Genomic DNA, 16,172 nt, shown 5'->3' with positions numbered 1-16,172 from the left:
CGTAAAATTATATGGATGCCATCATGAACATAATTAAGTACGATAAAAATCCCCAAAATGTCACTCTCTACCACCGTATGATGGCAAAAATGTTGTATACGTTACATTTTGGGTTGATTTCAATTTTTGAAAGTCTACCGGTCCGCCAAATAATATTTGAAATTTTACCGGTCCGCGAGGTGAAAAAGGTTGAGAACCACTGATAGCTACATTGCATACAACCAATTATGACGTCATAGAAACAAACAACATGAAATGCAGGCAAACCGCGAGCGCAGCTAGTGGCCAATTTTCAGATCGACTAAAAATTCTTTCCGCTGACACAAGCGCGGTCGGTGGATTTTAATATAAGTTGATTCCAGTGCAGACAGAGATGGAAATTAGTGCGGCCTCTACCTAATATAGAGAATCATTCATCGCGATAGTTTTTAGCGCAAGTTGCATTCTCAGCCAAATGCTTGCCGATGGCAGAGTTCATAGCCATGGTCTGATTACGTTCTAATAATCGCAGATCAGTTACGGCTGCGTCTTCGCGAGAATCCAATGTGTGCGATCTAATAACGCTCGGAACATGTTGTTTGATGCGTTCCTGCAAGCGCTGAGTTGTTCTTCCCACGTACCGACAATCACAGTGGCACTTGAAATCATAGATAGACTATATTGCTTTGTTGAGAAGCAGGAAGAACATCTTTGCGCGTTGCGGGAAGAAATTGTTTGGTGGTAAACACAACATTTGTTTTTACGTTATCGTAACAGCGATTTACAGCGGAAATCAATTACTTTTCAAAACGGGAAGAGATGGGCCCCAGCCACGGTAAATGTATATATACATTCTCCTCAGACCGTGTGTTCGTATTTTGTGATTTGCTGGGATTGAAATTACTGAGTTTTCTGTCCACAGAATTCTTGATGATGTGTTCGGGGTACCCGTTATCGATTAGGATTTTGCGGATATCTTCTAGCTCCGTGTTTAATTTTACATCCGAACATATCATCAAGGCTCTGTGCACCAACGTGCCAATCAAATTTAGTTTACGGCGACTCCGGCTAAACGAATTCAAGCGTATATATTGACCTGTAAACGTTGGCTTACGGTAAACCGAAGTGACAAAGCTAATACCCCGTTTTTCTACTAGAACGTCTAAGAATGGTAGCGAGTTAGCACGCTCTTTTTCAAATGTGAATTTTAAAGACGGGTGTAGAGAATTCAAGTTATCAAAAAAGTCATCGAACTCCGTCTCATTGTGACAGATAACGAAGGTGTCGTCGACATAGCTACGGTACATGAATGGAGGCTTGGTTTTATCTGCGGCGAAAAGTCTGTCTTCATGGAATCCCACAAATATATTCGCTAATATCGGGCCAAGAGGGCTACCCATAGCTACACCGTCGGTTTGCATGTACATGGTATCGTTAAAATTAAACTCAACAGAGCAAGTAGCCATATTAAGAAGTTCAACGAACACTTTACGGGAGAAGGAAGGTGGTGCTAAATCACCACCACCATATAGCCATAGCGCGTCCGCACAAATATCAATATCTCCTTCAGCGGCACGTTCGTGAAGAGACTAACGATATCATAAGAGCCGAGAAACATATTCGAGTTTGGAAGGTCGGTGGTTTTCATATCGTGCGCGAATGTAAACGAATCAGCGACACAATGCGAACCATACATGGAACGCACGGGTTCCAAAATACCGATAAGCCACTTCGCGAGCTTGTTCTGAGCCGATCCAATCATGGAAAGAATTAGTCGAACGGGCACGTTGGCTTTATGAATTTTTGGCAGTCCGTTCATTCGTGGCCTCCGTGCTCCGACCGGTCTGATGGACGCGTAGACCTCAGGTGTTATTGGGCTCGAAAGTCACGTGACTTCTGGTTCGCTGGGGCCAAACAACTATCTTAGATAGCCGCTGCCTGTGTTAATTTGCGATATTGGTCTGTTTAAATCGTATTTTCTGTCTCAGTGAGGTTGTTTGAAGTACAGTTCTGGGTTTTATGTTATCTTCTATGACTTATTAGCTAGTTTCAGGACTTTTAGATACTAACTAGGTAGGATTATGTTGTTTTGCAGCCGCGCAAAATGCCAGGGTATAACGTGCCAATTTGTTATAATGGATGAGAAAACAATTCGGAGTAGTCTTTCCATCGACTTCTGAATTGCCAGAAAACGACAGGAAAGTGACTGAAATTAATAAAGCTAGTGAGAATGATAAATATAATTAACATTTGAACTATGTTGACTTGTTTGTTTGGTGGTATCAAATGTCATACCGGTATCTCGTGTGCCCCAAGACAGCGTAATCGAGTCAGCTTCAATAGCAAATGATTTAAGATAAGCCACAATTATTAGATTTTTTAAAAGTGTTTATGTAGTGAAAGTGACCTAAGAATAGATGCATCAACTGCAGGCATCGGTTAGCTTTTAAGATATCTGTGCCATTTATCGAAAAAGATAATCAAGAATTTCGGTCAGCCAAATTTATATTCAACCATGCCAATCAGAAGGAAGTTATTGATTGTTTCAAGGATAGTGCTGAGAAGACTGCTATTGCCGGACAAGGATAAGAGTACCGTACTTTCGACTTGGTTTTTTTGACGATGCAGCGATTTACAATTTGGTATCATTCTAACTGGAATGTAAATATTCTTTTAATCGGAGACCAGGTCTTGCTGTTATACTCATGACACTACTTCCTATAATTTAGTGCTGGCACTGTTGCCAATGTTTTTCTAAATTTTGGTCAAGTTTCTATACATCGGTGTTGTTCAAAAATAACCTTTAATTTCCAAATTTCACTGGCTCATGAACAAAATTGTTAGGTGGCTTGAAAAAAGGTTGCACACTAGATTTGGCTCAATTCCAACATGCAGAAGTGAAGCTATCAGATTTAAAAAAAAATTTAATTTATTGAAAAATTAAAATAGTTTTAATAAATTTTACTGGCTATGCCATGAAATTGTTGAGTTTTCAAAAAATGTTTAGCAAATTTGGCTACTTGAGCCAAATTAAAATTTTTTTACTTTCAGTAGCTTTTGCATTGCTCTATACAAAATTTACACTAATTTCTTGAACAAAAATCAGAGGGTAATTCATAACTATTTTATTCTCTTTATAGATACTTTTAGATGTTTAACAAATCAATGCAAACATTGATGCTAGCCTCACTAATCTGTACCTGATTGCTGTGCTAGTGAAGTTGCACTGTGCGCTATATGTAAACCATATCCGGGGCATCTCTGATCCCGGCATCTTGTATGATGCAATTGGTATCTCTGCCAAAAACTGCTGTCCAGAAGACACCATCTCCTTCATCGCAAGAACGAGAAGCACACAGACGCTATTTACCCCTTTAACTGTGAGAAAATGCAGCTCAACTGTCTATGGAATGACGTCACCGTAGGGAGGTGGAGCGACACACTTCAAGACGCTACCGGTCTTAAAAGTCGGGACCACATATACTTCCTGAACTTGTAGAAATCCACCGAAAACGCTGGGAAGGAACTGACATTGTTGTCGACATATGGTACATCAATACCACCAGTAGGTCATTTGTGAGACCAGCCTCGTAACCATACAGACCCAACAACACTGGTATCCCTTACCGTCGTTCTCAGGGCCAGAGCACCGTGAATTTACACAAACGCCGTTCAGGATCTTGGCTTGTCAATGGAAGATACTTACGTCGACGCGATGCAGAAACGCAATAACTACAGATTGCCATGGATTACTCACAGTTACACTGCTTGCTGTTATTCTCGTCAATTTCGATATACCAACACAGTCCTATCAATTGTATTGCTTATGACTGCCCATTTTCAAGCCAACTCTGTGTGTTTAAGTGAGTCGTCAGTTTAAGACTACCTCCACAGTAGCAGTGTATAGCTTAAGTCAAAACTCAAAACTGCATCCGTTTATGGCAAGTTGGCAACATTAATCAGGAATACCTAATCTGTGACCAATAGCTACATTCTATTTGTTTCATTCTCGGTACAAAGGAAATACATTCTCAAGTTGTGAATATGTCGAATTTATTGGCCAGTTATTGATTTCGTCAGCACTCTTAGAATTTTGTAAAATCAAGCGAGAGTATGCAACTATGCAAGATTAAGAAAGTATTGTTGTGGAAATATTATTATATCAGAATTGGGTAGTTCTTCTATTCAGAATCTCGAGGGAATCGTCGGGTCCAAAACGAAGAAATGGCATAAGTTTTGAGTATGCAATGCACAAGCTGCCCTGCACTTGTCAAAGTACTTGTGATGCTGGGCAAGTACTAGGCTATAGTATCACCGACTCATTGCAAAATGAAGACTTTCTTCTAAACGCTCAAGTCTATTAATGATCTTGATTTGGTAGAATAGGGACACTTGATATCTGTCAATACACACATTACAAAAGTGCCGCAAACATGTCCTAAAACTACTTTAAAAAATATAACACTCCGGCAAGTATGCAATATTACATAGTACTCTGAAAAGGTGGAAATACTATCTTCTTTACTTTCATTCAGTGTGCATGCCTCCTCTTTACATCGCCTAGGTCAAGATGGGTGTCTGATTCCATAGACTACTCCAAGTCACTTCGACATCTTCCTGTCTTTTCATTGTATCGCATTTTGTGGTGTATTGAACTGATAAAATTGCTAATAGACCAATGATGATGATGATGATCGTCTGTTTGCACCACAACATAAATGCTTCAAAGTTCAAGGGTCTCTTTGCTTTTTGATAAGCTTTTTCTTTCTTTCTTCTCTTGCTTGCTTCCATACGTCCTCGTCAGTGGTGCCGATTTTCGAGCCTCATCGGTTTTACTTAGCCATCTGGGCTTGATTACATGACGCTGCTCATGTAGTTAGGTAAGCAGTGGGGAGTCCAGATAAACCTCCGACCCACTTGCGTCAAGTGGGATTCGAACTCAATTCCAACGCTTCCCCAATCTTTCAGGTAATTTTGCAGTTACCAACCTCTACGTCATAAACGTTCATACTCATGGCTGAACTGAATATTTCCCAATTCTTTGCCATCACCACCATATATTGCTGATATTGGATGGTCGTTGTCTAAATCATTTTGACTTCTTTTGACCAGATTCGGATTATTTTTGAAGAACTCGCAAATCGTAAAAGTAGCTTAACCAAATCCATCAGAAATCAAATTTAACACGATACGGTAATGTTACAATATTAATAATCTAATCTCCGATGTTGACTGATCACTGTCTCCGTGTCGATAAGTATACACTTAAAGCATAATAATGCTGCAGCCATACGATGAATAGTTAGTAGGTACAGATGAAAGTACTAAACCTTCGAATTACTTGTTTGAAATAGGCTATCTTAAACTGCTCTATACTCCATCATGTTAATTGAATACTATACATTGTCATCTATCTGCACGAAAAAAAATCAATCCTGTAACACAAACACATAATATGACAGCAAAGACCAGCGCAGTAGCAGAAATTGCGACATACAAATGCATTACTGTCGCAGAGAAGATGATACCAGAAACGCGCTTGGCCCCAGACGGTGGTTGCTATGCTGAAAAGTCACGTGACTTTCGAGCCCAATGGAGCCGTTTTTCTTGAGGCTGAATATCTGATTTCATGGGGGTGACGTCATATTTCGAGATACGATTGTTGATTCACAATGTACTCGTTACGTTTGTTTTGTATCGTTACTACGGTATCTTGCCTGATAACTGGTGGTTTATTTTTGCTAGTATTACGTCATACAGACAAAAGAGCTCCTACATTTCGAATTTGATTCACCGTATTACTGACGTTCGTTACTGATGAGAGTCAGTCCAAAAGCTTTTAGCGAATAAATTGACAATATGAAGTTATTGTTTCGCGCTATTCTGAAGTTCTGTACCCCAAATAGCTTGTTCAAATGTTCTTTCCGGTTCTCTACTAGTTGCTGACGATTACCCCTGACGAGGGTCAGCTGAAAATATTCGGTTTCATTTCAATATGAATACACTATTCAATTGTATATTGAAGTTCTGTACCTCCAAGAAGCTCTGTATTATTTTTGTAATTGAAAAGTGGCGAGATATAGCGCGGAGCTATAATCCACAGATGCAACACCAATGGGTTCTTGGATGTGACAGCACAATTACAAATTCAAATTACATACGTAGTCAATCACATTCCCGACGAGTATTAAGTAGTATAGGCCTACTCGAAGTGTCGTTAGAATGTAGGCTTGTAACGCAATGCTATGTTATCGCTGAAGAATTTGACAATTGATAATATTAGTTAACGATATTCTCCGTTATCAAATCGCCCTCACGGAAATACATTCAAAAATGTGTAACTCCGTGTTAAGTCCGAGTCCAAGTCAGTGAGTAGAGCAGAGCTGGTTAAACTTTTTGCCCGCGGGCTGCATTCAACATCGTAATCCGTTCACGAGCCGCACTAGATAAAATTGGGATTGTAGACCAAAACTCCATATTGATATTTCATTATATAGTGAGGATATGGAAGTAATATGTATGCTCTCTTAAAACAAGCTAACCATTGATATGAGGATATTGCAGCTGCACATAATAGGCTACACGTACAAACTGTATCCCATCGATCGTGACTCGCAATTGTATTATGTTTATTCCTAGCGCGTTTTACCGCTCGAATATCAGCACGTTGCACTTGCACGATCAAAAGGTGCCAGTCAGAGAACATGTTTATGATTATTGTGGATATGATCAAAGAATGAGTGTAGCTTCGGGTTACCATATTTTTGTCGATAAAATTCTGGATACTCTTTAGCGCCCACTATCGGATTCCGCGATGAGGTATGAACTCATTGTCCTGTAATATGACGTCACGGTAGCGAAGCTTCGCCTTGTCTAGTGTAGGCCTACAGGAGTGGAGTGAAGCATAGGTTTTGAATTAGACCATCTCTAATGTGAGTTCTGGTTATTGCTTGGGTCTGCCACAGATTTCATCACGGTTCTGATGAGATCGTCTGCATGAAGGACGTTATCCGGTCCTCCGGTTGCGTGTTTGACAGCCCTGCTATTGTTAGGTCGGTGCGATCATCTGGTTGTGTGTTGTAGCCAGGTCCGAAACAACATTTTGTTCAGCCCCCTTCCGCCCAAAAAAGCACTAATCTTGGCCCACCATCGGGTAATCGATGCAACTTCTTGCGAGCTTACTATAGAATTATGCTTCTACTTGTTAAAATTTGTGAATGAATTCTTGTCAATAATAATGGTTCTTCCATAAATTAGCATAAAATACGCCAGTAGGTTGCACATCCGGTGGTTTCCAACTTTTTATGGCCGCAAGCTCATTTCCAATTTGAAAATGTTCCGCGGTCAAGCTCAAAAATGATAGGCTGAATAATAAAAAGTCAGCTTGCCCAGACTTACTCACGGCCTATTTTGGAAGCTGCATGATGAAGTCTAACATCTTCACGATCCCCAGAATAAAGGCGAACAACCCTCAGGTGCAGAACAACTGTCTTTGAAAAAACTAAAGCATCCAAACGGCCTTAACCAACTATAGGAATATACCATTTTCGTATAATTGCGATTACTATTAGACTTATTTCAGCAAATTACAGTTATTTTTATTTATTTTTGATTGCATTTTTTGTGAGGGCGGTGCGTGGTCCCCACATTAATTTCAATATACGTAGTATTAAATTGCGCGAAGAAAAATTTCAAATAACATAAATTTGCTTAAAAATAATAGTATTTATGTTGATTTACGAAAAGTTTTTTAGCCAACTTCAAGCCTTCATAATTACGGATATGTCCGGCATATGTTAGAATTTCCTCCCGGACGCAGTTTTTACAGTGAAATTCCGGACATGTCCGAGAAATTCCGGACGTATGGCAACCCTAGGTAGCTGTACTTGTCTGGCGTTCTCAGTATTGAAATGAGAGTTACGTAGTTAGTTAACTACTTAGTAGAATACGAGTTCCTACGATATCATACACGCGTCAGAAATATTGGCGAGATTTCATAAGCTGGCCAACCTCAACAACCAATTATCACAACTGGAATGGAAAGTCGGTTGTCCTGATCGTTAGAACAGGATGGAGATGTAAATATTTGAGCAGTGATCTTTATATAGATTTGCTGATTCTACTTTTGGTTCAACTCTCGAATACACAATGCTGACAACGTCATAACCATGTTAGCTTCAGATACGCTCCCCCTAAAATGTATAGATTTTATAAATATAAATACTTCTGAACATATAGATAGCGAATCTATACCTAACCCGTGCAGCACTAAAAGTAATAAACTTTCTGGATTGGCCGATGTAAAATTATACACTCGTTATCCGAAAGTCATTCCCGTTTTGACTTTATGTGATGTTTAGCAGTTGAAACCTTGATGTCGAGCCAAGGTACCAGCAATGAAATAAAAATACACCAAAGAATATAACATATGATTATGGTGGTGAAATATATTTAGAAAGAGTTTAATCGAGTCCTTGCAGTAATTAGCACACATTTCATCAATATTTTTATTACGTTTCTTGAGCCTTTAACGGACCGCACAAAACAGTGTTGCGGGCCGTAGTTTGGCCATCCCTTGAGTAGAGGGTCGAGTCCGCGTCATAGTGTTGTGACTCGAGTCCGAGTCCAAGTAATTGTGTTCACTGTCCAGTTTTAGCTCAATCGAGTTCAACCCACTTCTTTAAACTCTGCTCGAGTGATATCGAATGACTTGTATTCATAATATCGTAATTTTCCTCAGTCCTAACAATTTCTGGGCCAATTTTATCGGTGTCAGGACTGATGACGAAATAACAATAATGTGGTGAATTTACTATTCTTCAAAACTACAATGAATTGTCTTTCTTGGCCATCCTAGTCTCGAGTCATATGACTTGGTTCGAGTCATGCACAATGACACCAGTAAAAGTCGAGTCAATGAACAAATTGACTCGAGTCGAGTCATTTTACGCATTTGAAGAAATGACTTGAATCTAGCCGAGTCACCAAGAAATCGTGACTCGAGTCGAACATGACTCGAGTCATTACAACCATGGCTCCATGACGCCACAAATAGCAACAGTTAATGTATATCGTTATGGTAAGGCTCTCTTGGAATTGCAATTGACAATATAGGCCGAAGTGACTCTTTTGACGAAAAGGGCTCCCAACCCCTGCTATAAAGCTAGTTGTGGGCTTGAAAGATGCACAAGTTCCATGATCATATCTCACTTCCATCGAACTTTGTCTTGAAAATGAGCAGAAAAAAGTGCCTTTATGAGTTATTTACGTGCAATTGTTACATTTGTAACGTTCCAGAGCATGTTGGCCGAATAAAGCGGCTGTCCGGGTTATCCGGTGTCCGAATGAAGCGGAATAGAATCTATATTGCAAATCAGTGCGACTGCTGCCTGTTCCTTTTCCTACGCGAGCTCAGAAACGCGAGGATTCGCGCAAACAAGTGCGATCGCATTTTTTGGCCGCAACGCAACACCGTGATACTAATTACACTGTTCAAAGTTGTTTCCAAGAATACCGGTGATTTTTATTAATTTTCGGACGCTGATCCCAAAATGCCATTTAAAATTTCGGAATAAATCTAGTTCAAAGTTGAATAATTTTTTATTTTTGTATAAGGAGCCAAATACGATATGGCTACCAAAACTTCCTTCATTCGGAGGATCTGTCCTTCTTTTTCAGGAAATTGAAAATTTCCTCCGATTACTCCTAAATATCCTCCTTTTTGTCAATTCATCCCCCTTTATGGGTTTTACAGCTAGGACAATAGACAGGCTCGACTCTGAACATCGGCATAAATGTCACGAAATAGGTAATGCGGACATTCGAGCGGGTAGGGCGGGAGTCGAGTCAAAGTGACGACCTTTTCGCAGTCAACACAGCAAGATTTCCAGTAAAAAAATCAAAATCAGCTAAACTAACTTTTAGGAACTTTAAGAAGAGTCCTCCTTTCCCGATTCAAAAAATATTTTGACCTTAACACATGACAAGTGTTGGTGCACTCCAGTGAATGTAAAATCTACAATCTACGAACACTATACTAATTACATGCGTTTCTATATCTGTAGAGCACATACATGGAATCAAATCTCGCTTCGGAAAACTTCTAAACTATAGGCCGGACAGAGCTTGGACAGGTATTAGGTATGCGCACGGTCCTATTTCAACTCCTGTGAAGTGACCCATACGGTATAGTTCCAATGATATTGCTATAATAATCTCGTTGATCAAAACATTTGTACTCTGTGGTTCAAACAGTCAATGACCGCGGGAGGTGCTGTGGGTACGACTCGGGCGGGTTCGTTTCTCAGTTGGTTCGAACGATCAAGTAATCTCACGGCCATCAAAGTTGGTGGCAACCCGTCGACTCCACGCGGGAGGTTGTGGCAAGCACGACATTCGGGACGGCAGACGCTTAATGAAAGTTTTCTCTCAGATGGGTTCTGGCACAGTAAGTTAGGTCACCAGCACGAATCCTAATTCAAGATTACGGCCTCCACATACGGCTATTTTTGGCCAAATATTTCCGCCGACACACTTTTTGGTCAATTAACGGCTTCAGGCCGTTCATGCGAATTCGGGACGTAGGATTTCGTTCGGTGTGTGATGACACCAACGATGATAGGCTATATGTATAACGATATTGGCCAGTGGTTCTCCTAAACTAAGGGGCGCGCCCCCCTGTGTGAGTGGGAGTGACGTGAAAGCGTCTAAACTAAGGGGATTCGCCACTCCGCAAGTGCGACAAAATAGTGTTTCTTGAACTTGGAATGAGTTTAATTTGTGCTGAAACTTCCAACAACGGCGCCAGCAAGCTGATGCTAGATTTTGACTGATGCGGAACCGCTTGCACTAATCAGAAGATGTCCGGGAATGAAGTATAGCTGGTAAATCCATGTAGCCTAGGGTTACCAAACGTCCTCTTTCAAGAGGATTGGTCCTCTTTTTGGACTTTTTTGAAAGTGTCCTCGGAGGACGCCCCTTTGTCCTCTTTTTTGAGATTTTGTCCTCTTTTTTGAAAATTTAGGTCAGATTTAGAGCAAATTGCGAGTGATATGCCGTAAATTAGCACAGAAGTGACGCTCCGGCGGGTATTTCGGAGTGAAAGTTGACCTTTTTTCTATTTTTTTTTAGTCATCCACCCAGCAATGTGGAGAGAAAAACGGTATTTTGAGCTCTGAGCGGAAAGATGACCTTTTTTTTAGTCAACCGATCACAAAGTGGGAAAAATTCACCGGTTTTTTGAGAATTCTTCTCCGGTTTTGCAAGTCTCAAATTTGTGAAAAAGTGTCCTCTTTTTAGATTTCCAAAATATGGTAAGCCTAATGTAACCTTGCCATTGGTTTTTGATTTAGCTCGTTGCCGGGTATGGTTTGAGCCAAGCTTAAATGTCTATGTTCCACGTGCTATCATTGCACTTGATTATGTTTAACAAAATATGCAACTGCTGGGATTGTTTTGCGCTCCGCGCGATTTACCTCCAGCTCATAGCTATTGCTTTGTGTATAGTCCGAATTCGATATTTGAAAAGTGTTGCAACAGCCATAATACATTCCATGCCACCAAACAATGCGTTTGGACTGTAAACATTATGCTTGCTCTTTCATGTATTATTTGATATGACGATAATGGGTAAGCGAAATTTTTCACTATCATCAGGGGGCGTGTCGAATAAAGTTTGAGAATCACTGATATAGGCTATTTAATCCACACAAACGTAACTTAACCCTAGCCAAAACTTTAAACCACATGCTCAACTGTCGCATATAATTCCCAAACTTTTTGACCCTATGTCGCATTAAAAAGGTGAGAAAATTCTTCAAAGAGAAAACGGTTGCTTTAAACAAAATTATATTCAGGCAGAGAGCCCAAGCTCATGCGATTGCGTAGTCAAAACGGGTCGTTTCGTAAATCATGTAGCTTTTTTTCCTCTTCTGTGGGAGAATTGCTTGATTCTCTGCTTCCAAACCCCTGCAACAAATCCCTTACTTAACGTGTTCTTCTATATCATCTATATAATGACGCTAGACTTTTGCTGTGCGGACTCGTTCTTTTTCGGTGTGTAAACTTTTAGCTTTCTATTTGGGATTATATAAACTGACATCAGAAAAAATAAAACCCCTAAAATAACAAAGAGTACTTGACCGATCGGAAATCGTTGCCAGATCCCCCCCCCCTCTGTTAGCATGGACAATACCAATATCCCAGTGACGTGCGGGGAGGTTCATGTTTGGTGGGGCACTATGACACATTTAGAGTCGGATTACAACGATAAATCCAAAAGGGTGGATTACACAATCTCATATATGGCATTTCATATCTCATGGGCATTTCTCGCACGCATAAGCCAATAGATATCCACATTTGAAGGTATAGGTATGGATGGAAAAGTAAGTGAATGTATTTTTTTGCATTGCCTGTTGACCATCGCAAATCGATCTGTTCCTCACATCTTTATTGTCTCTAGGCGTAACAACGTCGACTTAAAAATTTTTGGCGATTTTGAGGTCGTTCTGGTGCTATGATATTGATAATATTTGGATTTCCAGAATTACTGAGAAAACAGCATTCGGTTTATACCGGTTACTAAAAATTCTGAGCTGTTTATGATGAATTGCGCTATCACTGGTGAAGCTCGACTGTACCTCCCTCCCTTGTGCCTCACCTCTCCTAACGCGCTATATTTGTGAACGATAATATACGAATTCCGTCAATTGGCTATAAAACTGTTAAAAATTGGTCATTCATGAATATCGAAAAAAATTACCAATATTATCATTGAAGGTTTACAGATTATTTTACTCATCCTGACAGCAGGCAGTGCCTCACTTGCCTCCCCCCCCCCACCCCTCTGACAACAAGTAACTGAAATATGTCCGCCCATGCTAGCACGATGTGGCTATATTACCAGGCTACTCTATCACCATACCGATTACTTCGTTTTCATGACGTCGCACGTATCTATTGAAGTAGCCAGAATGCTTTTAGGTCGCATATGCATGTCTGCATTACCTATTTTAAATATTGTTACATTGCTATTTCAAACTGAAAATTACACACCTTAAACGTATGTGACGGGCACACAATTTTGGAATCATTGATCTACAGCAGGGGTGAGAAATTAATTTCCTCCGCGGGACAAATGAGAAGTAAAAACTTCGTTGTTGGGCCGAGTGAAATTTGTTGGCTCTATTCTCCAGCGTATGTTGATTTTATTTCCAAATTACGTTGTTAGTAAATGCTGCTCAGTGAATGTGATGATGTTAGGTAATGAGAAAAAGACGGTTAATTAACAAAATATCTATTCTCCTTCACGATTCGAAATAAGGTTAAACATGGTTCATTTTAACTCTTTATAAACCCCTATCCACGTTCTTTTATCAAGACTCTAAAACAGTGGTTCTCAAACGATCGTGAAAAATTTCGCGCCCCTCCCTTATCATGATATCACAAAATATTAAAAAGTGCAACCAGAATGCTAGCAATCCCGAAATATAGTTCAATTGCATGAAGGTAGGCTGTTGAAGAGTAAATTCTGAAATATCAAAGTCTGAAAATACACAGAGCAATAACTATAAGCTGGCGGTAAATTGCGCGGATCGCGAAAAATTTTTTCAATAAACTTCGGCTTCGCGCCTCTAATGATGCTTTCACGCCCCCAATTCGAGAACCACTGCACAGAAATGTATATTGTATATGCAATGGTACAATTGCAAGGCATATTTTCTTGGTTGCTTCCTTCCGAGCAGTGTGTAGCTTAAGTAGCCTTGATATTGAGCGAGTCTTGCGGTGGTGAACCTCGCCTACCCTTGACCGAGTGTTTCGTGTTTTTTGTCATAAGAACGACTTTAATCAGAGTCCTTAATCTCGGCGACATGCTGAGCAAAAACTAAAAGGACGGGTGTACCCCTGACCCCAGTATGCAAATATTTAGTGCTCCAAGGTTTAAACCTTCTTTGAATTGAGTTTTTTGCTTTCTTTTTTGGCATGCCCGTTATTCCTTTATGTCTGATACATATGGTGATGGTGAGTCATACAGTAATCGCGAGCACTGATTGACTTGTCTTACGAATTAGGGACTTGGAAACATATCACGTAACAATTTGAAACACATGCCGTATAATGCGGTAATGTGACAATTGCTACAAAAAGTTTGAACTTGACTATATGGAAGGAGTGATTTCTTGTGACTTTAATTGCTGCTCATACTTTGCCATATTGCCTTTATTTTGAATCTGGATTACGCATGCGAGGAACGTAGGCAGCGTAATTGTGGCATATTAATGAACATGCTTCAAAGTGAACGAATTTTATGTTCAGTTTATACAGGCTATGGTTTTAGTCATTCAAATAGCAATTTTGGTGTTTTGAATTCCAAGCAACCTTTCGCGGGCCGAACAAAATAGCTTGGCTGGCCGCATTTGGCCCGCGAGCCGCACTTTGCCCATGTCTGATCTACAGGCTCGAAGCATGTGGAGGACGCTTTCATTCATATTTACACAAGCTAACTCAAGAAACGTGGAATGGGGTATACTGATACAGATGCGTGATAGTAATTACATGCGATACAAATATGACGGGGATTTCTTCACTAGATCGACATACGGAATGGAGGAAGCATCCGCCCAGAGCCATGTGTGTTCTGGATATTAGGGAGGAGTGGCAAAAAAACAAAATGAATTTCAAAAAGCGATCTTGATACAGGCCTATGATTCCAAATATCAAATAAAGTACTTCCGCCATAATTTTGAGTTCGTGCATCCTCCATAGTGGCCATGTAAATTCGTCGAAAGGGCTGAAAAGTGTTAATTTTGCCATATCTTGATCACCGCTCACGCTATAAAACAGGGGTCGGGAACCTATGGCTCCCGAGTTATACATGCCTCTTTTGGTGATATGATTTGGCTGATAAATTTTTAATTTTGCACTGGATTTGAGTCTTATTGATCTATGTTGCTGCAACTTTTTCATAGATTTCCATAACAGCCAAAATCAACATTCATATGGTAGGTAGAGGATACAAGTATGATTTCAACAGAGTGGCGTGGTTTTTAAAGCTCGGAACCCGCCACCCTTTTTAAGATCCAAAAATTTATGTCAAATATTTCCATCTGATCAATGCTCATTTATCAGTCCAATATAATAATGTTTGATATTCTATAACAAGAAAATACTACAACTTCGAGTTGTTGTTGTTTTGCGGTATTCATGGTGTTTGTCGATTACAATGGTCATTTACATCAGCCTAATATTCTCTAGATTTGATTCCGTAACTGCCGACTTGTAGCACTTTGGTAGGAATTCTGTGGTCGACCTCGGTCGGACTCGAACCCACAATCCATTTGTGTTGCAGCTGCGGATTATATCACAACGCTATCTCGCCACGGCCCACAACTTCAAGTTATTTAGGGGTCAAGTCGGGTGATCTAATCCATTTTGTGCCTTTTGTCGCCTTGAAATCATGGATTGTGACGCCTCAAAGGCAATCCCGTTTTCGGATATACATTGTCTTCCTGATCATCGGCGAGCTCCCGTGTATGTGACAACCCAATTACAAATTCGAATTACAAACATAATCAACCACATTCCAGATTAGCATAACCTAGCTTTCTCGAAGTATTGTTAAAATTTAGGTTTGTAACGCAATGTTATGTTACCGCGAAAGACTTTGAGAATTGAGTATAGCAATATCAGAATAATATTGGTTAACGATATTCTCCATCATCACATGGCCCTCACGAAAATACATTTGAAAATATGTAGCTGGTGAGAAGTTGCATGACGCCACAAATCGCAATGGTGACGCGACAGTCAATTTATATCGCTGTATGGCTCTTTGAAAATTGCAATTGACAATATAGTTGGGTTACCATACATCCTCTTGATTTGTCCTCTTTTTTCACAAAATTGAAAGTGTCCTCGGAGGACGCTTAAATGTCCTCTTTTTTGGGAATTTGTCCTCTTTTTTGAGAAAAAGTAATAAAATGCCATGAGAAATGCGGGAGTCGAACAAAATCACGACCTTTTCTCTGCCAACACCACAAAAGTATCGTAGAAATGGTGTTTTTCGGGAATCAAGGCAAAGTGATGAGCTTTTTTTTAAGTCAACTCAGAAGTTTTGGTAGGAAAAATTTCAAATTCACCATTTTTCTTATCGCTGTCAAAATTTTTGACCTCTTTTTCGGATCTATGGTAAC

General features: G+C 40.0%; 1 long non-coding RNA gene across 1 annotated transcript in view; it reads left to right on the top strand.

Moving 5' to 3' along the window:
• The window catches only part of LOC145445032 (uncharacterized), a 361,778-nt gene that overhangs the window by 290,278 nt on the left and 55,328 nt on the right, over positions 1-16,172 (top strand). The gene's annotated exons all lie outside the window — the stretch shown is intronic.

Source organism: Botryllus schlosseri, chromosome 8, assembly GCF_051294905.1.
Source record: "Botryllus schlosseri isolate E-star chromosome 8, Bs_hap1, whole genome shotgun sequence".
NCBI classification, from domain to species: domain Eukaryota; kingdom Metazoa; phylum Chordata; class Ascidiacea; order Stolidobranchia; family Styelidae; genus Botryllus; species Botryllus schlosseri.
This window is presented reverse-complemented; position numbering and strand designations above follow the sequence as displayed.